At 46.6% G+C, this 23,311-nt stretch overlaps 1 protein-coding gene across 1 annotated transcript in view; it reads right to left on the bottom strand.

Annotated features, from left to right (window-relative positions):
- The window catches only part of LOC147673505 (SMAD family member 6-like), a 55,966-nt gene extending 51,785 nt beyond the window's left edge, over positions 1-4,181 (bottom strand). The window contains exon 1 of the mRNA XM_086947371.1: positions 3,704-4,181. The gene's annotated coding sequence lies outside the window, so the exon portion shown is untranslated. The remainder of the gene's footprint in view (positions 1-3,703) is intronic.
- Positions 4,182-23,311: the final 19,130 nt, after the last annotated feature.

Genomic DNA, 23,311 nt, shown 5'->3' with positions numbered 1-23,311 from the left:
AACCAGTGCGCCCTACTAAAAGTTCAGCACCAGGGAACACTACTAAAATGTCAGAACCAGGGAACACTACTAAAAGTTCAGAACCAGGGAACACTACTAAAATTTCAGAACCAGGGAACACTACTAAAAGTTCAGAACCAGGGAACACTATTAAACTCAGAACCAGTGATCCCTACTAAAAGTTCAGCACCAGGGAACACTACTAAAATGTCAGAACCAGGGAACACTATTAAACTCGGAACCAGTGCTCCCTACTAAAAGTTCAGCACCAGGGAACACTACTAAAATGTCAGAACCAGGGAACACTACAAAAAGTTCAGAACCAGGGAACACTACTAAAATGTCAGAACCAGGGAACACTACAAAAAGTTCAGAACCAGGGAACACTACTAAAATTTCAGAACCAGGGAACACTACTAAAAGTTCAGAACCAGGGAACACTACTAAAAGTTCAGAACCAGGGAACACTACTAAAAGTCGAGAACCAGGGAACACTACTAAAAGTTCAGAACCAGGGAACTCTACTAAAAGTTCAGAACCAGGGAACACTACTAAAAGTTCAGAACCAGGGAACACTACTAAAAGTTCAGAACCAAAGAACCGTACTAAAAGTTCAGAACCAGGGAACACTATTAAAACTCAGAGCCAGTGCGCCCTAGTAAAAGTTCAGAACCAGGGAACACTACTAAAAGTTCAGAACCAAGGAACACTATTAAAACTCAGAGCCAGTGCACCCTACTAAAAGTTCAGCACCAGGGAACACTACTAAAATTTCAGAACCAGGGAACACTATTAAAACTCAGAGCCAGTGTGCCCTAGTAAAAGTTCAGAACCAGGGAACACTACTAAAAGTTCAGAACCAGGAAACACTACTAAAAGTTAAGAACCAGGAAACACTACTAAAAGTTCAGAAACAGGGAACACTACTAAAAGTTCAGAACCAGGGAACACTACTAAAAGTTCAGAACCAGGGAACACTATTAAACCTCAGAGCCAGTGCACCCTACTAAAAGTTCAGAACCAGGGAACACTACTAAAATTTCAGAACCAGGAAACACTACTAAAGGTTCAGAACCAGGGAACACTACTAAAAGTTCAGAACCAAGGAACACTATTAAAACTGAGAGCCAGTGCACCCTACTAAAAGTTCAGAACCAGGGAACACTACTAAAAGTTCAGAACCAGGGAACACTACTAAAAGTTCAGAACCAGGGAACACTACTAAAAGTTCAGAACCAAAGAACAGTACTAAAAGTTCAGAACCAGGGAACACTATTAAAACTGAGAGCCAGTGCACCCTACTAAAAGTTCAGAACCAGGAAACACTACTAAAAGTTCAGAAATAGGGAACACTACTAAAAGTTCAGAACCAGGGAACACCATTAAAACTCAGAGCCAGTGCGCCCTAGTAAAAGTTCAGAAATAGGGAACACTACTAAAAGTTCAGAACCAGGGAACACTATTAAAACTCAGAGCCAGTGCGCCCTAGTAAAAGTTCATAACCAGGGAACACTACTAAAAGTTCAGAACCAGGGAACACTACTAAAAGTTCAGAACCAGGAAACACTACTAAAAGTTCAGAACCAGGGAACACTATTAAAACTCAGAACCAGTGCACCCTACTAAAAGTTCAGCACCAGGGAACACAACTAAAATTTCAGAACCAGGAAACACTACTAAAAGTTCAGAACCAGGGAACACTACTAAAAGTCGAGAACCAGGGAACACTACTAAAAGTTCAGAACCAGGAAACACTACTAAAAGTTAAGAACCAGGAAACACTACTAAACGTTCAGAAACAGGGAACACTACTAAAAGTTCAGAACCAGGGAACACTACTAAAAGTTCAGAACCAGGGAACACTATTAAACCTCAGAGCCAGTGCACCCTACTAAAAGTTCAGAACCAGGGAACACTACTAAAAGTTCAGAACCAGGAAACACTACTAAAAGTTCAGAACCAGGGAACACTACTAAAAGTCGAGAACCAGGGAACACTACTAAAAGTTCAGAACCAGGGAACACTATGAAAACTCAGACCCAGTGCACCCTAGTAAAAGTTCAGAACCAGGTAACACCACTAAAAGTTCAGAACCAGGGAACACCACTAAAAGTTCAGAACCAGGGAACACTACTAAAAGTTCAGAACCTGGGAACACTACTAAAAGTTCAGAACCAGGAAACACTACTAAAAGTTCAGAACCAGGGAACACTACTAAAAGTTCAGAACCAGGGAGCACTACTAAAAGTTCAGAACCAAAGAACAGTACTAAAAGTTCAGAACCAGGGAACACTATTAAAACTCAGAGCCAGTGCGCCCTAGTAAAAGTTCAGAACCAGGGAACACTACTAAAAGTTCAGAACCAGGGAACACTACTAAAAGTTCAGAACCAGGAAACACTAATAAAAGTTCAGAACCAGGGAACACTACTAAAAGTTCAGAACCAGGAAACACTACTAAAAGTTCAGAACCAGGGAACACTACAAAAAGTTCAGAACCAAGGAACACTATTAAAACTCAGAGCCAGTGCACCCTACTAAAAGTTCAGCACCAGGGAACACTACTAAAAGTTCAGAACCAGGGAACACTATTAAAACTCAGAGCCAGTGTGCCCTAGTAAAAGTTCAGAACCAGGGAACACTACTAAAAGTTCAGAACCAGGAAACACTACTAAAAGTTAAGAACCAGGAAACACTACTAAAAGTTCAGAAACAGGGAACACTACTAAAAGTTCAGAACCAGGGAACACTACTAAAAGTTCAGAACCAGGAAACACTACTAAAAGTTCAGAACCAGGGAACACTACTAAAAGTTCAGAACCAGGGAACACTATTAAAACTCAGAGCCAGTGCACCCTAGTAAAAGTTCAGAACCAGGGAACACTACTAAAAGTTCAGAACCAGGGAACACTAATAAAAGTTCAGAACCAGGAAACACTACTAAAAGTTCAGAACCAGGGAACAATACTAAAAGTTCAGAACCAGGGAACACTATTCGAAGTTCAGAACAAGGGAAAACTACTAAATGTTCAGAACCAGGGAACACTATTAAAACTCAGAGCCAGTGCACCCTAGTGAAAGTTCAGAACCAGGGAACACTACTAAAAGTTCAGAACCAGGAAACACTACTAAAAGTTCAGAACCAGGGAACACTATTAAAACTCAGAGCCAGTGCACCCTAGTAAAAGTTCAGAACCAGGGAACACTACTAAAAGTTCAGAACCAGGGAACACTACTAAAATTTCAGAACCAGGGAACACTACTAAAAGTTCAGAACCAGGGAACACTACTAAAATTTCAGAACCAGGGAACACTACTAAAAGTTCAGAACCAGGGAACACTATTAAACTCAGAACCAGTGCTCCCTACTAAAAGTTCAGCACCAGGGAACACTACTAAAATGTCAGAACCAGGGAACACTAATAAACTCAGAACCAGTGCACCCTAGTAAAAGTTCAGAACCAGGGAACACTACTAAAATGTCAGAACCAGGGAACACTATTAAACTCAGAGCCAGTGCACCCTACTACAAGTTCTAGCAAAGAACTAGAAGGCACAGCAGTGACAGTACACAGGCAGGGCCAGAACAAAAAGCCAGGGTCAGACCCTGCATTCGTGAAGGTGGGAACAGGGGCGTGTCCATGGATCGTGGCTCGAGGAGCCTGGGGACAGACACCCCTCTGTCATGAAGGTGCGCGCCTCACCTGCGGGGGTCTCTCCTTGCACCAGCTCACGTCGCCCTTCAGAAGGTGGCCCCCGGGATGGTCCCCGGCCTCCGTCACCGCCTGTGGGCGCAGGTGAAGCACACCTGGTCGGGCTGGTTCAGAAGACCTCCATGTTCAGTTCTCGTGTCCCTCTCGAGGATCCGTACCTCTTTACTCCTCCGGTACTCCTTCAGTACAGCTTCGTTCCTTCAGCGCGTCTTCGGTGCGCTAATCCCGCCTCACCTCCCACAAGGTCTATCTACAGCCCCTCTGACACGTTCCCAGGTTTATACCCCCTCTGCCCCTGCCTCCTGTCTCCCCCTATGCCCTGCTCCTCTCCCTTGCAGCCGAGCCCGGCTCCCCCTCCTGCAGCGCCTTCCTCCGGCCTCTCCCCCCTCCTTTTCCTGCTCCTTGAAGGCTCTGGGCTGCTCAGAGCTGCCACCTCCCCTCTGGCTCCTGCTGCCCCCTGCGGTGGACTGGTGGCCCGGAGAGCTCTGCGTTATGCTCTTAAAGGCTTCTCTGCGCCCCCTCCTCTGCCAGCCACCCTCCTCAGCCCCAGTGCACTCACTTCCCATGTGTTAGAGGTGGGTGGGGGTGTGGGGGGTGGGGAGGCGACATTCATTGATAAGGCTCCAGACGAGGTGGCTAGCCCCAGATAGGAGTGCTGAAATATGGAATTACAGTCGGGCTGGGGAAGGAAGTGAAAACTCCCACCTCACCAACCTACATAAACTTTACGGTCACACGCGACATGTGTGGTGCCTAGAAACCTAGCGCCAACATGAGGTGTGCCCCCAAGTGTGCAGCCCTCACGACCTTCATGAAGTATGCCTGTTCAGATATGTATGTGGCTTAGAAGCAATCTCAGCACGGCATGCATGTTTATAAATTGGATAGCGCCAAGAAGCTACGACCATTCACTGTGGTTCTACGCCCTCCCCTAACAAATCTCCCTTTTGCAGAACGGTTCAGTTATGGTAACCCACTCTCCAACCCAGGCACATCGATATGTCTCCCAGGTCCATTTCTTTCTTTAAATGGCTTTCCACTGCTCCCAGTTCAGCCAAAGTTAACATACTAGGTTTTTGGAGGACAAATGTCATTCCTACGATTCATTCTTGGCTGGGGGATATATTTGAAGAGGCTAGATTTAAAAAAAAAATGATTTATAAATGAAACGGCAGCTTACATCATTTTGATCACATTTGGGACCCTTTTTTAGATTCACTGTGTTCCGATCTCTTAGTATCCACTTATTTTGATGGGTTTATCTCTATTCAGATTTTAATGTTTACAGAATCTCTTTTGTTTTGGTGCATACATTTTTATATTGTTGAGACGACTGGTCATTTATGTTTGCATATGCAGAAGTGGGAGAATGTTTCTTCTGTTTTTCTTCTGTCTTCGTTCTGCTTATACGTTTATGTATGATCAGTGCTTTATGTTCCTGCGAGGGTATTTGACTACTGGTCCATATTTTTCTTATTTTAAATTTTTTAATAAAGAATTCAAACGAGAGCAGTGCTGCAACCAGTGTCTATATCCGAACTGTAGAGCGCCTAGAAGCCATAGGAATGCATTTTTGATGCCTCGAATGTATAGCGCTTAGAAAAACCATCTATGTTCAAAGCTATGAAGTCTTATACGTACATTATTCAGTAACTTAGAACTCTTGTGAATACATTGTCTCTGTCCGAGGGGTATGACGTTATAACGCCCATCAAAACATGGTTTCTTTAGATGAGGTATATAGTTCATAGAGGCACTGTGGATAATTAATGCCTGTACCTGGGTGGTACAGGGTTTGGAAAACTTATGAACAGATTATTTTAGTATCCGAGCTGTAAAACACATTCTAACCTTATGAATACTCAAATGGATAGCGCTTGGAAACCTCCTGAATGTATTTTCAATACACAAAGTGTAGATGAATTAGCTGGCTTATCAATATATCATCTATGCTTGAAACGTAAATGGCTTAAAAGACTTAATGAACGTATTATGTTTAAACCTAATGGAAATAGTCCCTAGACGTCTAATGAATACATCATATCTGTACTTCACTTGATATCCCAATACCAAATGCGTATAACATTTAGAAACGTTATTAATATTAGATAATATCTGCCCTGAGACCTGGGTGCTATATGAATCTAGAACATAGAAATCATGTCTATTGCTGCTGTGTATAGTGCCTAGAAAGTTATGAGAACGTGGCTTAATTCAAGGTGTGTAGTGCACAGAACTCTTAAAAATAAATATCTGGACTCGAGTTTTACTGCACTTGGAAGCCAGGTGAATACATTACGCTTAACAGAGCTCGGTGTCGCAGTTTTGCAACTCCTAAGAGGTACATAACAGGGTTATTCCTATTACCAAATAATAAAGTGTCCAATCAGGTGACATTGAAAGAGTGAAAAGTTGACTTTCGAATTGTGACTGTAAGATCGGAGCAGAAGACAGGAGGGAGCGATTAACAGTCAAAATCATTCTGCCGTCTCTGAATAGCATTTATGAAACAATTGCATCTGTGCCCAAGATGCGCAGTTCTTGGAATCTTATACATACATTATATGTATTCCATGTTCATGGGGCATTTAGAAACGTATGATTGTAATACGTCTGTGCAAGGGTCACATAGTGCTTAGAAGCAATGCGAATAATGATTCTCTAGAACCTACTTTAAAGGTCCTAGAAACATATGTGTTTGAATCCTAAAAGTATACAACACTTGAAAACATGTGGATTACACTTTTGTGCATATCGGAAAGTGTAGTGCTTAGAAGCCTTGCACATAATTATTCTCTAGAACCTAGTTTAAAGGTCCTAGAAACATATGTGTTTGAATCCTAAAAGTATACAACACTTGAAAACATGTGGATTACACTTTTGTGCATATCGGAAAGTGTAGTGCTTAGAAGCCTTGCACATAATTATTCTCTAGAACCTAGTTTAAAGGTCCTAGAAACATATGTGTTTAAATCCTAAAAGTATACAACACTTGAAATAATGTTGATTACATTTTTGTGCATACCGAAGAATTGTAGTGGTTAGGAGTCGTGTGAACGCCGTACTCAAGATGTTGAGCGCTCCGATCCCGTATGAATACCGAATATACACACCTTTGGAGTATAGGTCTTGGATATTTGACTGGTGAAAACAGATGAGACTAGTGCCTAGAAGCCAGGCAACACAGTAAACGTACAGTCAGGGAATATAGCGCTTGCGAGCCTTGTTGATATATGTATATTTGAGGAGTATAGTGCTTGGAAGCCTTGCATATACACGATGTTTACATCTGGGGCAGAGTATAGTGGCTGGAAGTTTGTGAATACAGTGTCCATATATCGGAGGAGTGCAGCCTTTGAAAACGTTGTAGATACATTGTAAATAGTGAGGATTAAAGCGCTTAGAAACCTTTCGAACGTCGACATGTGATGTGTGTATTTGAGGAGTAAAGCGCCTCGATGCTTCAAGAATACATTACATATATACACGAGGGGTGTCTTTAAGAGTGATGACCGATGACCCATCATGCTAAAGTTGTGATGGAACAGCGCCTAGACGCCGGCCTCATTGAGCTGCAGGGAGGCGGGGGCCAGCCGCGCATTCGTGGTGCGCGACACAGGCTGAGTTCATGGAAACTGTGGTGTGACCGCTCTTATCCCTGTATCTCTGGCACTTCCTGCCCTGAATGTTTGCTCGGTTTGAAACTTCCCAGTGAGATAAGCCTGTCCCCTACTGGCGCCGCGAGGGTCCTGCTTCAATCCGCACTCAGTGCGAGGGCGGCGAGGGGGCTGCAGCGACCGGCTTTGCACTGAAAGGACTGTCACAACGAAGGGGGTACAGGGTCGGATTCGGGTGCTTTTCTTTTTTTTTCTTTCAGATTTATATAGCGCCAACTCGGCCCGAAGGTATTGGAGCGCTTTACATGAGTACCGGTTACGTTACACAAGAAAAGTTTTTTTATGCATTGGCAGAAATGTGTTCCCCCAACTCTTGATGTGCAGGGGCCCCTGTATTCCAAGTGCAACACCTCTGGAACCCTAGGTGGTGCTGTAGCTCTTGTCTGAGCTCCGACCGAGGCGGGGCGGGTCACACCACTGATGCGCGTCGGTCACGGTGGAGGTGTTTGGACTACTCCACAGGGGGATGAACTTCCTGTGAATAAGTGAGCCCCGCCCACATGCACTCCTTCCTGGCAGTCTCATGACTTTCAGCGTCTCACTGGCCTCCTTCGAGCCCTCTGCAGAGGTCGGAAGTAACCCCCATCAGACAGTGCCCCCCCCTCTAGCCAGTGTGTCTGTCCCAGTGTCTGCGAGTCTCCAGCGTGGGGCGCCCTGGAGGGCTGGGGGCTCTTATCTCGGCCTGGGAGAGAGACGGGAGGTCAGCAGACAGGATACGGCGCTGTCTGGAGCCGAGGGGGAGCAGCTGACTGCTGTTGAGGAAGAGAAACCTGGCTGCTAGTAACCCTGCTCAGAACACCCCTCCCCCTTCCTATGGCGGTATCTTCTATAGGGGAAGATATATATATATATATATATATATATATATATATATACACACACATATATATATGTACACACATACATATACCGCCGACCCCACACGGGTCTGCACCCCTTGAAAGCAGCAGCTGTGCAGACCGCAGGGTTATACCAAGACTTCCCCACTTCCGGAACTTCGGCGTAAGCTCGTCTGTGCTAGGAGATCGCACCGGTAGGATCAGACCACTGGGGAGGGGGGGGGGGGAGGACTGTGACACCACTCCTCACGAACACCCCGAGGATAGACCCACCCTCTCTCAAGCCCTCCCCCCGCAGCGCACCTGTTTGTAAGAGCACCCCTCTGCATCTGAACCCCTCAATGGGAGCAGCCCCCCATAGGTGCACCCTCATTTTGCAGGAACGCCCCTCTATTGACAGCACCAACTCCTCTCTATAAGGTACGACTTCTACCAGGAGTGGCCTCCTATGCGAGCATCTTGTACAGGCTGCAATCCTGGGCCCAAAGAGCCCTCTGATTGGACAGTCCATCTATAGATTGCAGCGCTATGGACATCTTATATAGAGTGCAGGTGATACTACTGCACTGTAACACTGGTGTGAAGGACTCTTGGCTGGAGGGGGTGAAGGGTGAGCTACTGTAAGTGTTCTGTGTGTGAGAAAAACTTGCCCTGGCGTTGCTTTTGCCCCACCTTCTCCATGTGACAGACACCTCTGCAGGTACTAACCTGCTTTGGATACACGGGGAGCGTCCCCTTCATTCATACATTCATTCACACAAAAGCAGTACGTGTTGCTCACGCATGTGCTGTTCACGTTCTTCATGTGTGAGGGGTTATTGCACCTTCACGGGTGGTGCAGTACTTCATCTCTACATACGAAGCGAGTGTGGGCTGCCGGTGTTGAATCTGTTCTGTGAGCGAGTGAAGCTTGCACTTCCGTTTCTTGGTCTATGTCTGTTCTGTGTGCTCGAAACTTGCATTGCTGTTTCTACTTCTTCTAATGGTGCAGTGTCTAAGGAAGCCTTCTGCTACCCAGACTGTTCTGATTGTATGTTTGAGGGAAGGCTGTACTTATGGTTCCTGTTCTATATGTGACTTGAGCATATACTGCTGTTGCCAGTAATGAACTCTGCCAGAGGGGAGCTGGCACAGCTTTTTGCAAGCTCTGTACCTTTGTGCACGAGGGAAGCTTGTACTGCTGCTGTCCAAGCTGGAACAGTTCCAAGTGCAGCTGACGCTTTCACTACTGTTTCACGTGCGTCTCTCTGGCACTGCTTTTGCACGTCCAGTATCTTTGTGCATGAGGGAAGCTTGCAGTGCTGCTGCCTCAGCTGGAACTGTTCCAAGTGCAGCTGAAGCTTTCACTACTGTTTCATGTGCGTCTCTTCTGGCACTGCTTTTGCACGTCCAGTATCTTTGTGCATGAGGGAAGCTTGCAGTGCTGCTGCCTCAGCTGGAACTGTTCCAAGTGCAGCTGAAGCTTGCACTACTGTTTCAGGTGCGTCTCTCTGGCACTGCTTTTGCACGTCCAGTATCTTTGTGCATGAGGGAAGCTTGTACTGCTGCTGTCCAAGCTAGAACTGTTCCAAGTGCAGCTGAAGCTTGCACTACTGTTTCAGGTGCGTCTCTTCTGGCACTGCTTTTGCACGTCCAGTATCTTTGTGCATGGGGGAAGCTTGCAGTGCTGCTGTCCAAGCTGGAACAGTTCCAAGTGCAGCTGAAGCTTTCACTACTGTTTCATGTGCGTCTCTTCTGGCACTGCTTTTGCACGTCCAGTATCTTTGTGCACGGGGGAAGCTTGCAGTGCTGCTGTCCAAGCTGGAACAGTTCCAAGTGCAGCTGAAGCTTTCACTACTGTTTCATGTGCGTCTCTTCTGGCACTGCTTTTGCACGTCCAGTATCTTTGTGCATGAGGGAAGCTTGTACTGCTGCTGTCCAAGCTAGAACAGTTCCAAGTGCAGCTGAAGCTTGCACTACTGTTTCACATGCTTCTCTTCTGGCACTGCTTTTGCACGTCCAGTATCTTTGTGCATGAGGGAAGCTTGTACTGCTGCTGTCCAAGCTGGAACAGTTCCAAGTGCAGCTGAAGCTTTCACTACTGTTTCATGTGCGTCTGTTCTGGCACTGCTTTTGCACGTCCAGTATCTTTGTGCATGAGGGAAGCTTGCAGTGCTGCTGTCCAAGCTGGAACAGTTCCAAGTGCAGCTGAAGCTTTCACTACTGTTTCATGTGCGTCTGTTCTGGCACTGCTTTTGCACGTCCAGTATCTTTGTGCACGGGGGAAGCTTGCAGTGCTGCTGTCCAAGCTGGAACAGTTCCAAGTGCAGCTGAAGCTTTCACTACTGTTTCATGTGCGTCTCTTCTGGCACTGCTTTTGCACGTCCAGTATCTTTGTGCATGAGGGAAGCTTGTACTGCTGCTGCCTCAGCTGGAACTGTTCCAAGTGCAGCTGAAGCTTGCACTACTGTTTCATGTGCGTCTCTCTGGCACTGCTTTCGCACGTCCAGTATCTTTGTGCATGAGGGAAGCTTGCAGTGCTGCTGCCTCAGCTGGAACTGTTCCAAGTGTAGTTGAAGCTTGCACTACTGTTTCTTGTGCTTCTCTTCTGGCACTGCTCTTGCGTGTTTTGTATCTTTGTGCATGAGGGATGCTTGCACTGCCGCTCCCCAAGCTGTAGTTGTTCCACATGCAGTTGAAGCTAGTAGTACAGTTTCGTCTGTTTCTCCTCCGGACACAGCTTTTTGAAAGTTCAGTATCTCTGTGCATGAGGGAAGCTTGCACTGCTGCTGCCTCAGCTGTAACCATACCACATGCAGTTGAAGCTTGCACTACAGTGTCTTGTGCTCCTCTTCTGCCACTGCTTTTGCAAGTTCTGTATCTTTGTGCATGAGAGGAGCTTGCACTGCTGCTGCCCAAGCTGTACTATTACACATGCTTTTGAAGCTTGCACTACTGTTTCTTGTGCTTCTCTTCTGGCACTGCTTTTGCGAGTTTTGTATCTTTGTGCTTGAGGGATGCTTGCACTGCCACTCCCCAAGCTGTAGTTGTTCCACATGCAGTTGAAGCTAGCAGTGCAGTTTCTTGTGTTTCTCCTCCGGACACAGCTTTTTGAAAGTATAGTATCTCTGTGCATGAGGGAAGCTTGCACTGCTGCTGCCTCAGCTGTAACCATACCACATGCAGTTGAAGCTTGCACTACAGTGTCTTGTGCTCCTCTTGTGTCACTGCTTTTGCAAGTTTTGTATCTTTGTGCATGAGAGGAGCTTGCACTGCTGCTGCCCAAGCTGTACTATTACACATGCTTTTGAAGCTTGCACTACTGTTTCTTGTGCTTCTCTTTTGGCACTGCTTTTGCAAGTTTTGTATCATTGTGCGTGAGGGAAGTTTGCACTGCCGCTGTCCAAGCTGTAACTTTTCCACATGCAGTTGAAGCCTGCACTACTGTTTCTTGTGCTTCTATTATGGTTCTGCTTTTATCATTCGGTATTTGTGTATGAGGGAAGCTTGCACTGCTGCCGCCTAAGCTGTAACTGTTCTGTCTGTGGTTGAAGCTTGCACTACTATTTCTTATGCTTGTTTCTCTTCTGGTACTGCTTTTGCAAGTTCTGTATCTTTTTGCATGAGAGACGCTTTCACTGCTGCTGCCCAATCTGTAACTGTTCCATCTGTAGTTAAAGTTTGCACTACCGTTTTTGTGCTTGCTTCTCTTCTGGCACTGTTTTTGAAAGTTCTGAATCTTTGTGCTTGAGGGAAAGCTTGGACTGTTGCTGCCCAAGCTGTAGCTGTTCCACATGCAGTTGAAGCTTGCACTACTGTTTCTTGTGCTTCTCTTCTGGCACTCCTTTTGCACATTCGGTATCTTTGTTTATGAAGGAAGCTTGCACTGCTGCTGACAAGATGTAGCTGTTCCATCTGTAGTTGAACGTTGCACTGCTGTTTCTTGTGCTTCTCTTTTGGCACTGCTTTTGCAAGTTCAGTATCTTTGTGTAAGAGGGAAGCTTGCACTGCTGCTGTCCAAACTGTTAACCGTTTCAGGTGCAGTTAAAGCTTGCACTACTGTTTCTTGTGCTCTTTTTATTCTGAGGCGGTAACGCTTGTAATGGTGTTTCTTGTTGTCTGGCTTGCATGGTGGAAGCTTGCAGTGCTGCTTCTTGTACTAAGACTGTTAAGTTTGCAAGGAAGCTTGCACGTTTGCTACCCAGGCTGCTCCCCCGGTTGTTTTCTTAGAGGAAAGATTGCACTGCTGCTTACTCTTCTTGGCGTGTTCTATATCTAACTACTGTGTGCCCTACTGCTGAAAGCTCTGTACCTGTTCCCTGTGTGAATGAAGCTTGTGCTGCTGTATTGTACTCTTCCTGTGGGTGAGGTAAGCTGTCACTGCTTTTGCAGGTTCAGTATCTGTTGGGTGTATTGGGATAGCGTGTGCTGTTGCTGCCCAAGCCATAACTGTACAACATGCAGGTGAAGCTTGCACTACTGTTTCTTTTGCTATGTCTGGTCTCTTGTTTTTGTGTGATGAAGCATGCACTTCTGCGCTTCGGCTGCTCCTCATGTGTGTTTCAGGAAAGCTTCCACATCAGCTCAGCGGCTTGTGCTGAATATGTTCTGTGGGAGGGTGCATGACCCCAAATCCAAATAAGGGTAGTGCACAGGGCTTTAAGTGGGCTCAAAAAAGCAGGTGCTGAGACGGGTCACTATCGGGCTCTCTGCAGCAGTATCACCCTTCAAAGCTTTAGATGCAACGTCAAAGAGACTTGTTATAATTATGTCACAGTCTTGTCATTTCTGTTCTTTTTTTTTGTTGCAGTTTAACACCTTGGCTGCTATGGCTTTTCCCCTCCTGTGCTGGAAGTTGCTATATTCCATGGATCATGACGAGCTCGTCATAAGCACAGCTCCAGTGTGCCTCATGACGAGCTGAACTCGTCATGAGCAGCGAAGGGGTTAATGTAGCGCAAACTTGGCGGAAGGAAGGTATGGGCGCTCCTTTTCAGGAGCACCAGTTACATTACACAAAGACATATTCATTTTGCCGATCACTGGATGTTGAGCCGATGCCAAGGCTCGAACTGGTTTCCCGAACTCCAAAGCCAGCAGCTCTGGGCGTTATGCCACCTCTCTCTCAAGAACTGAGGCATTTTCGATATTATATGCAATGAAGCCACAGTTTTTGCTTATTTATCTTATGCTACTAACCATTGACAAAGCATATGGCCCTGGCTTCTTGTAGGTGTGTTACTTGCTTTGTATATATCAGTATGCAATGACAGAAGCAGCAAAATAACAGTCGGGCGGTGCACTATGCTAAACAAAGATTTGTAGCTTGTCTTTTTAAGCCATGCCCTTATTTACATCGACCACGCCCCTTTGAGAGACCCCCCTCGCCCTTAACCCATTTCTTTCTTCTCACTTAAAGCCCTGGCACCCTGCACGAGTAGTAAAAGGCAGCGATAATCGGGGTGCAGTGGGTCCCTCATACTCCTAGGTCCTGGTACTACTGTACCTGCTGCACCAATGATAGCTATGCTTCTGTGGGGAGGTGGCATCGCTCCTGTCTATGCAGTACCCTTGCTGTGTGAAGGAAGCTGGCATTGTCCTGCCAGTGGTTCCTGGTCTGTGTATGAGAGAAGTCTGCACTGCTGCTGTGCCCAGGCTGTGAAGCACCACTATGGGCTAGATGTAGGTAATTGAAATTTACTGATTCGAAAATACAGAATTTTACCAATTCAGTATTTTCGAATCGGTAAATGCTATGTAGATAAAAAATCGGTAAAAATTACCGAATCGTTAAGATTCGGTTTTTACCGAATCGGTATTTACCGATTCAGTAATTGCCATTCATTCCTAAGGGCCTGGAGGCCCTTAGGAATGAATGTCAATTCATTCTTGTGGATAATTAAGGAAGACAACTTCCACAAGATAAAATGGCTTAAAAATCTTAGGGCCATGTTAATTAACCTGGGGTTTTCCAATCTTTGGAATAACCCAGTGGAAGAAGCCTTCCCAAGCAAGGAAGCCCTCAAATCACAATATTGGGATTGGGTGGGCGGCAATCTGCTGAAAGACGTTAGGTCTGACTCTATGGCGGGTCGCTTCCTGGAGACAAAAATTTGTCCTATCCTAGAAAATTACTGGGATACTATTACGGTACCAATGGATAGGAAGCTAGTCTTCCAGCTAAGATCCGGATCTATTCCCCTAAAAAAACTAACGGCAGGTTGGCAGAGGTCGACTAATAGGTTATGCCCAGTATGTGAAACAGCCGTGGAGAGTGTAGGCCATTTTCTATTTGTATGTAAAGCCTACTCATCACCTAGGAGAGTATGGCTTACACCTGTATGCAAAAACCTGGGGACACGGGACAGCGCAGTGGCATTAAGAATTTTGTGCACAACAACTCAGGAATCGATAGTTACTGGGGTAGCTAAATACCTGGGGTGGGCTTGGGCAATCAGGCGACGATCTCTGGGGGGGATCAGTTAATCAGGTTTTTCTTTTTAATTGTCTAAAAATTTAAAACTACTTTGTCATATGTAAATCTTTTCATGTCGATATTGTATGAGCTGCACAGATTGCCTTTATGAATTTGTATCTGTTAAATGTCATGTTTTTTATTCTGTAATGTTCAATTTTATGCTGTGCTTTTATGAGAAATAATCTCGAATAAAGCTTGTACAACAACAAAAGAATGTCAATTACCGATTTGGTAAAAGGGGGAAAACATTGAAGGGTGGCAGGGTGTCACTTTGACACCCTGTTGCGCCCCTCAATTGTGTATGGGTGCACATGTTGCAAACATACATGCCCTAAGGGCATGTATGTCTGCAACATGGCACTGAAGCAATTTGCATAAAATTGCTTTTTTTTTCATTATTTGCCACCAACTTGTAGTTGGTGGTAAATGACGAATCCTAACATGGGATAAGCACTCATTTAAGTGCTCCCTACATTAGGAATTCGGTAATTTACCGAATCGGTATTCAAGAAATCGGTAATTTACTGATTCCTTAAATTACCAATTTGGTAAATTACCGAATCCTTAATTTCGGCCCCTACATCAGAAAAGCCTATTACCGGTCGGTAACGGCCGAAATTCATTCATTTCGCCGTTACCGACCGGTAATAGCCTTCCTACATCTGGCCCTTATGCCCTGTGGCCTTCAGCACCTCTTGTGTGCATGGATTAAGGAAGCTTGCACTTCTGCTACCCTGGCTACTCATTTCGTGCTTTTGAAGTGAATGAGGGAAGCTTGCACCACAGAAAGGATAAACCAAACAACGTATCTATTATGCCACGCTCCCTCACATGCCCTAAAGAATAAAACAAAAAACACACAAAGAAGCTGCGGTGCCAACGGGAAAGGGAGGAAAGGCATCTGATAGGCGGGCAGCCAGTCGGTCTCGGTTTCACAGGAAGGCATTTCCCGCCTGGTGCCCGCATAAGACACCCCCGGCCTTAGCAGGGCTATAACAGGCCCCGCGCGCTGGAAGGGCTGCAGGGCCTGCTATTTATCTCGCGCGCTCGCCTTATCGCGCGCCGGTATTGTTGTGCGCGCGGCGCGGATGACATCTTGACGCAGCCAGCCAGACGGGCTGCTGCCATCCTTCCCCTCCCCGGACGGCAGGCACCAGTCCCCGGGCACAGGCGGCTCCCGGCCACGGCCGCTCTGGGTCGTGAACTCGAGCCTTCCTTGTGCCAACCCCAGTGCTTAATTTGTAAAATAAGAGGTGCCAGGGTCTTGACCCGGAGGCCACTGCAGCTTGCACCATTCATCCCTCGCCCCGATCAGCATTTGCTAAAACAACCACTAACCACCTCTCTCTCTCTCGCTCGCTAGGAAGTGGGACAGTTATGATTAGTCCAGGCCCCGAAAACTAAAGAAATGGCTGGGGAGTCGGGTATGATTTTAATGTATATTCATAAACAGCCATTGTTCGGCTCATCTTTACATAAGATGGGCAGGGCCACCATGTGGCCGACGGACATAATTGCGGTGTGACAAATAAGTGCCAGTGCCAACCGGAAACCAATTAAATGCAGTGCCGAGCACCGGCTCAAATTAAGCACTACTTAGTCCATCGGAATATGGGAGGCATGAGGCGTCATCTAGTGGCCTGGAAGCTTCTTCTTCAGAGCAAGCACGATTTCTAACCCATCTCTGGAATAAGGTGTCCAGGCAGAAGGTAAAATATGCCGTATCTTAGGAAAAAAATGAGTTTTTAACCGATTTCTTTAAGTGTTTGTTGTTTTATGTTTCAGAAGATAATAAATACCTGATAGCACCGCTTTTCTCAGTAATCCTACCAGCCTAGAATAAAAAGTACAGGCCAGGACAGTAAAACAACGGAGAGGTGGCAACCCTAGTCAGGTGAATTGGGAAAAACAGTCCTACGCGGGCATTGTTTAGACCCGGCATTTGTGGGCAAAGTAAGGGTTGGCACTGGGGACAGGGACAGCGTGAGGATATAGCTTGGATGGACAGGGCACGTAAAATGGCGCTGTGAGGAAAGGGTGTATAACTGGCATTCTTATGCATTATAATAAGCTGGGCAATGGGAGAAGCTGGCACTGTGGAAGCATCAACATTGGTGGTCAGCAGGGGAAGCTAGGATTCATTGCCACTTTGAATAGGTGGCATAAGTGGGCAATGTAAAAATCAAGAACTGGTGGGCAGAGAAAGGCAATGTCGTGGGCGGGCAGTACTAGAAGATGGGAGAAGTGGTCAACTGGAAGAGCTAGAATTAGTAGGCACTGTACAGCTGGCACTGAATGGCATTGTGAGTAGAGGAAAATGGAAGGTCGTGGCATTGGTGAGCAGTATGAGACGCCTGCACCACTAGGCAGTGGATGAAGATGGCTCTGCAGGGCAGCGTAAGGAGCTCGCAACACTAGCTGGTTGGGTATGTGGTATACAAATACCACATACATACAGATGCTCACATTATTGGGGAGTTGGGGGAGCAGGCACCAGTGGGCATTGTGGGTGATTGGCTTTTTATGGCAGCGAAGATCAGACCCTGTTGTGCAGTGTCCAGATTTGGCACTGGTGAGCGCAGGGGGAGCTGTCCCTAAAGTGTAGTGTGAGAAGGTTGCACTGGTAGGCAGTCTGAGGCACAGGTCCTTATTGTGGGAAGATGGCACTGACGTTGTGATGAGTGGGCACCGTGCAGGAGTTCCTTTGATGAGCAGAATGAGAAGTGTTCAGCGGTGGACAGTGGGATAAACTGGCACTGACAGGCAATGTGAAAAGCAGGCACAGGTAGGGTGAGGGACATGGTGGGCACTACTGTGAGCTGGCACAGCTCGGCAGTTTCATGATTTGCTATTGGTTGGCAGAGTGAGATGCTGGCACTGTTGGATATTTCAAGGAGCTTGTCCCGATGGCACTGTGACTAGACTGCACCAGTGAGCACTGTGGGCAGTAGGGGAAGCACACACTAGTCTGCTTGAAATAAACTTGTAGTGTGTTTCGCCAGAAACTTGCATCGCTGGTGCCCAGGCTGTAACTGATGAGTGTGTGAGTGAAGCTTGCACTGCTATTTCTGACCCTGGGGGTCAATTTGAGGAGGAGCCGCTAATGGACAGTGTGCGAAACACAATATGAGCACTGTGGAGAAGGGTGGCTCAATGGTTAGAGCGGCAGACCCTGATGCAGAGGTGTGGCCCGGGACCAGGGTTTAATTCCCGCCTCGGCTGCTCTTGGACTCATTCTCCCCGGACCTGATAATTCTCGCCTCGGTGCCTAGTCTAATCACGGGTCCCACTCTGTGACTCTGGGCAATAGCTTGCTTAATCTCCACAACGGCCCCGGCAGCGCTTGGATGCCTGGCTTCACCTTGGGGGTGCCCAGGAGTGGACATCTCACAGGAAAGTCAGGAAGGGTTCCACAGCGGTATGAATACAGCGCTACGAGACCTCTGGGTAGAAGGCGCTATATAAATACAAACAGATTTACATTTACATTTACACTTTGGGCAGTATGGGGAAAGAGACAGTTGTGGGCAATGTGCCGGTTTAGCATTGGTGAGGCCGAGTAGAGAGCTGACACTGGCTGGAGATGCGAGGCTGAGACACTGGTGAGCAGTGTGAGAGGCTGGTACTGTTGGACAGTTCAAGAAGGTTGCCCTGGTTGAGCAGTGTGGAAAAAAAGGCACCAAGGACAGTGTGGCAGGTACCTACGGGTGTTCAGTGTAAGAACATGGCACTTGCGAGTACAGCGATTTTACAGTCAGGAGCTGGAATAGGAAAGGAAGTTTGACAACCTCATAGTGATGTGCAGGTACCTGTGAAGAGCTGGCACTGGTGAACAGTGAGAAGAGCTGTCACTTGTAGGCAGAGCTGGATTGGTCAGGCCGTACCGGGCATCGGGCGTTTCCGGAGTAGCCTGGAAGGATGGAGCCGGTTTTGCAGCAGTGGGGGCCAGTTTTGTTGCTGAAGACACACAGATGATGGACGGAATGCAGAGCAAATCCAACATTCACCCCCACTCAAGAGATCTGGGTTAAATCCAATGTTCCTATGCTACCCATGCCACCCCAGTTTAGACCCAGCTGTATGAAAATCAGTTTTGACCCTGTGCCTCATGGGAACAGTCCAGCCTGCACTGCCAAGCCAGGTCGGAAACAAGCATCCAGTGACCGGTTTCGGGGCATCACCCCATATCAGCCAGAATAGCTTGAATCCACCCACGTCTGGGAATGCAGAGCAAATCAAACATTCACCCCCCAGTTAACAGATCTGGGTTGCATCCAGTGTTCTTTTGCTCACCATGCCACCCCAGTTTAGACCCAGCCATATGCCAATCAGGAATATGACTTGTTATTTTGCATGCAATTAGTTTGCATGCCATTACTACGCGTTTTTTTCTTAGCATTAACCGTTACTACGCAAGTTTTTAGTTTGCATACCATTACATTGAAAGTGTTAATGTATGCGAACTAAAAACTTGCCTAGTAAAAAAAAAAAACACTACATACAAATACACTACACTACACATCCAAAAGTTAAAACACTACCAAAACCCTCAAAAAGTACACTACCCTACACTACTAAAACATCACTACACTACCCTAAACCTTAAATAATTACCCCCTGCACGACACTTCCCCTAGACCCAGTCCTGCCCCTACTCCCAAAAACTACCCAGCACGACCCCCAAACACTACCACATACTATAAAAACTCCACAACACTACCCTAAACCCTAAAACATACCCCCAACACGACCCTGCCCCTAGCCCGTCCAGTCCCTACTCCTAAACACTACCCTTCATGACCCCCGACACTACCCTAAACCCTAAAACACTACCCTACACTACACTAACACCACAACACTACCCCCAGCACGACCCTAGCCTCAGTCCTGTCCCTACTCACAAACACTACCCTGCACAACCCCCGACACTACCCTAAAACACTACCCTACACTAACACCACAACACTACCCTAAACCCTAAAACACTACCCCCAGCACGACCCTGCCCCTAGCCCCAGTCCTGTCACTACTCCCAAACACTACCCTGCACGACACCCCAACACTACCCTAAACCCTAAAACAGTACTCTACACTACACTAACATCAGAACACTACCCTAAAACACCACCCCCAGCATGACCCTGCCCCTACCCCAGTCCGGTCCCTACTCCCAAACACTACCCTGCACGATCCAACACTACTCTACACTACACAAACACAAGTACACAGCCCCTACACGACCCTACACAGCCCCCCATAGCCTTTTTCTCCTCTTGGTTCCTCTCTTCACCTCCACGCGCTTGGTTCCAATCTTCTCCCACTTCCTGCTTCCTCCGTTGTGGGCAGGCAGAATTAGGAGTCCTGAGGGCAGGCACGCGCCCCCTCACCGACTTGCGCACGCAGCAGACCCTCTTCCTGAAAATGGACACCCCTCACCCACTACACCTGCTTTGTGACAACGCATGCGATGTAACAACTTGCGTACTAAAGGCTACGAGTTGTTACATCGCATGCATTGTAACGCTTGCGTAGTAATGGTACGCGGACTTATGTCTGCGTACTAATGGGTGCTAATGGCAAATTGGTCTTGACCCTGTGCCTCATGGGAACAGTACTGACCGAAACTGCCAAGCCAGGTCCTCACTGGACTGGAAACAAGCATCATGGGACTGGTTTTGGGGCATCACCCCTCATCAGCCAGGCTAGCTTGAATTCAGTGGCACAGTGAGCATGGGACCCATGTCTGGGCATACCTGGTGCACTTAGGGCGAGAAAGCAAAAGACACACAGATGATGGACAGAATACAGAGCAAATCAAACATTCACCTCCAGTCAATAGATCTTGGTTAAATCCATTGTTCTTTTGCTCACCATGCCAGCCCAGTTTGGACCCAGCTATATGCAAATCAGTCTGAGGTGGCGAAGTGAGCTAAAGAACGAAGATGGATTCAACCCAGATCTGTGACTGGGGTGAGTGTCTGAAAAGTTTCAGCGCTCCGTCCATCATCTCCTTGTGTTTGCTTTGTTTACTCTAAATTGGCATGGTGTGCCCAGACGTGGGTCCCTTGCTCACTTTGCCACTGGATTCAAGATAGCCTGGCTGATGATGGGTGTTACCACGAAACCAGTCCCAGGATGATTGTTTCCGGTTCAGGGTTGACCCGGCTTGGCAGTTCAGGCTGGATTGTTCCCATGAGGGACAGGGTCAAGACTGATTTGCATATAGCTAGGTCTGAACTGAGGTGGCGAAGTGAGCTAAAGAACAATGATGGATTCATTCAACCCAGATCTGTGACTGGGGGGAGTGCCTGAAAATTTTCAGCACTCCGTCCATCATGTTGTGTTTAGTTTAGTTGCTGAGGCTGCTGCAATATCGACCCCCAGTAATAAAAGCAGCAGAGCTTCACACTTGCACTCCCCCCCCCCCCCCCGAGCCTGCTTGTAGTTACAAATGAGCACTGTTGGTTAGTGAAAAGAGTTGGCAGTGGTCGGCAGGGAGAAGAGCTGGAACAGGAAAGAAGTGTGTACCATAGATCCCACCCACTACACAACACCTTCACACAGGATGCAACAGCACACCTCGCCATCCAGAAACGTCACCTATACCTCCTACATTGCATGACGCTATACCTCAGTGTGCGCCATACCTCACCATTACTCACCATCAATCAGTCAATGTCACTCATCACACATAACTTTGCACATGATAAACTGCGGCAAAGCGACCGAGAGCCACATTACACCAGATCACAGCACACTTCGCCCACCAAATCTCCTTTCCATAAGCAATTATCAGTAAATTACTCCACCCTTTTTGTTACCCAAAAATATCGAAGGAAAGTCTTGCAATACCTCACTTGTCAATAAACTTTAAATAAGAAAATGATGTCAAAGTAATTTATTTCAAGAACTGCACGTGCACAAAAGCAATGAACGCACCACATGAAAGGGAAAGGCGGGCAGGGCGTAATCCACTTATAAAGTATAAATATTAAAACAAATCTGCATGACCAATGCAAGCGTGTAGTGGACGCCGGACTGCGTGCCCCGTCATAGTGGCTTTTAATAGGCAGGTGTTGACTCTATTGGTTCACCAGCCTTTGAGTGCCAAAAAAAACCGTAAGGCTGTCTCTTTCCCAGCCCAACCAGCCCTTCAGCTTCACCAGCTTGTTTGGAATGCTCTCGATTCCCCTGTAATCAAAGCATGCCTTCGGGGCACGATCAGTCCAGGTACATTGTGGCACTTCAGAATTATCTGTTTTAATGTGATAAAATAAAATGGAGCGAACCTGTATACTTTGAAGGTCATATACATATATAATGTTGTGTCAAACTGCCTGTATCTTTGTTTTATTTTGAATTTTTTTTGTTGTTGAAAAAAGCAGACTTTCTAGGTGCGTGTCAGTAACTTTTATTGTAGGGAAAAATTAAACCAAGGGGCTTGGCATCTCACAGCCTATTCACTATGATCATGTTTCTTTTGTGGAGAAACCAGTTATCTCGGCAGCTTGATTACTCTACAACAAGAAAATAATTCTTCATTTTTTGGGTATGGATTTTGGCAATGCAGCTGTCAATCACATCTATTACTTCCAATATTAATATAGTGAGCTTTGGATACACAGCTTCCAACCACTGGCTTTCTTCGACCAGCCTCTTTCAGCCATTGGCTTGAGACTTTGCCAATCATGTCTCATCCCTGCCCAGTGTATTATTAATCTCTCACCTAATGCTATAGGCTGGCTATGTTCATTCTTGCACCTCCACTCGAGTGCTTGTATTGAACTGCACAAGGGATTACTTTATCACTATAGCACTCTGGGAAAAAGGCCAACTGTGTGTGACTGGTGGGAAAACTGGTAGGCCTTGGGCTGGTGGACTGAAACTGTAGGAAAAATGTTGCATCCCAAGTGACTAGTTATCTTTATGGGATAACTGGAAGAATCTGGGAGTCCGATGGTCTTCTGTAGGATACCATGGAGGCTCCAAGAATCTGTAGAGCTGTAGGAAACTATCAGATTATGAGTCTTTTAGCTGCAGGAATACAGACACACTCTGGGACCTGCAGTCAATATCTGAGAAAACGATCTCTTGGGGTCCGGCAGTCATTATAGGATCAGATGGGTTTGGTCGCTTTTATCTAAAGGACAGAGGCTCGTTCTGAGACTGGAAATCTTTATCTAAAAGAGAGTGGGTAGGCCTGTGGAGTGAGTATCTACCAGAAAATGTGCAAAACTGTGAGATGCTCATTGGCTGTTCTTGGGTGTTTCTCAATTGCATGGACATGTATTTCAGTCCAAGAAATACTCTGATTGTGCAGGCCAGTGTTCACGGTTGTAGCCAAGAAAATTGTAAGACTGGGTGTCGCGGGCACCTTTTTTTATTGAAAATAACAGATTAGGTGGGCGTGGGCAGTCATTCTCTAAATGATATGGGGGGTGCACTTGATTTCGGTTTCAACATGTAATAAATCAAAAACCCATTATCATGGGATGAGACTATGTAGGGCCTTCCTCTAACAAGTTGGTCAAAAGGTCAACAGGTGAATCCAATCGCTGGTAGCCCACGTCAGAGTGCATCCTTGTGCTGGACAGATGCTAGCGTCACTGGTACACCTGCATTCCGG

This window comes from Lissotriton vulgaris, chromosome 12 (assembly GCF_964263255.1).
Source record: "Lissotriton vulgaris chromosome 12, aLisVul1.2, whole genome shotgun sequence".
Lineage (NCBI taxonomy): Eukaryota > Metazoa > Chordata > Amphibia > Caudata > Salamandridae > Lissotriton > Lissotriton vulgaris.
This window is presented reverse-complemented; position numbering and strand designations above follow the sequence as displayed.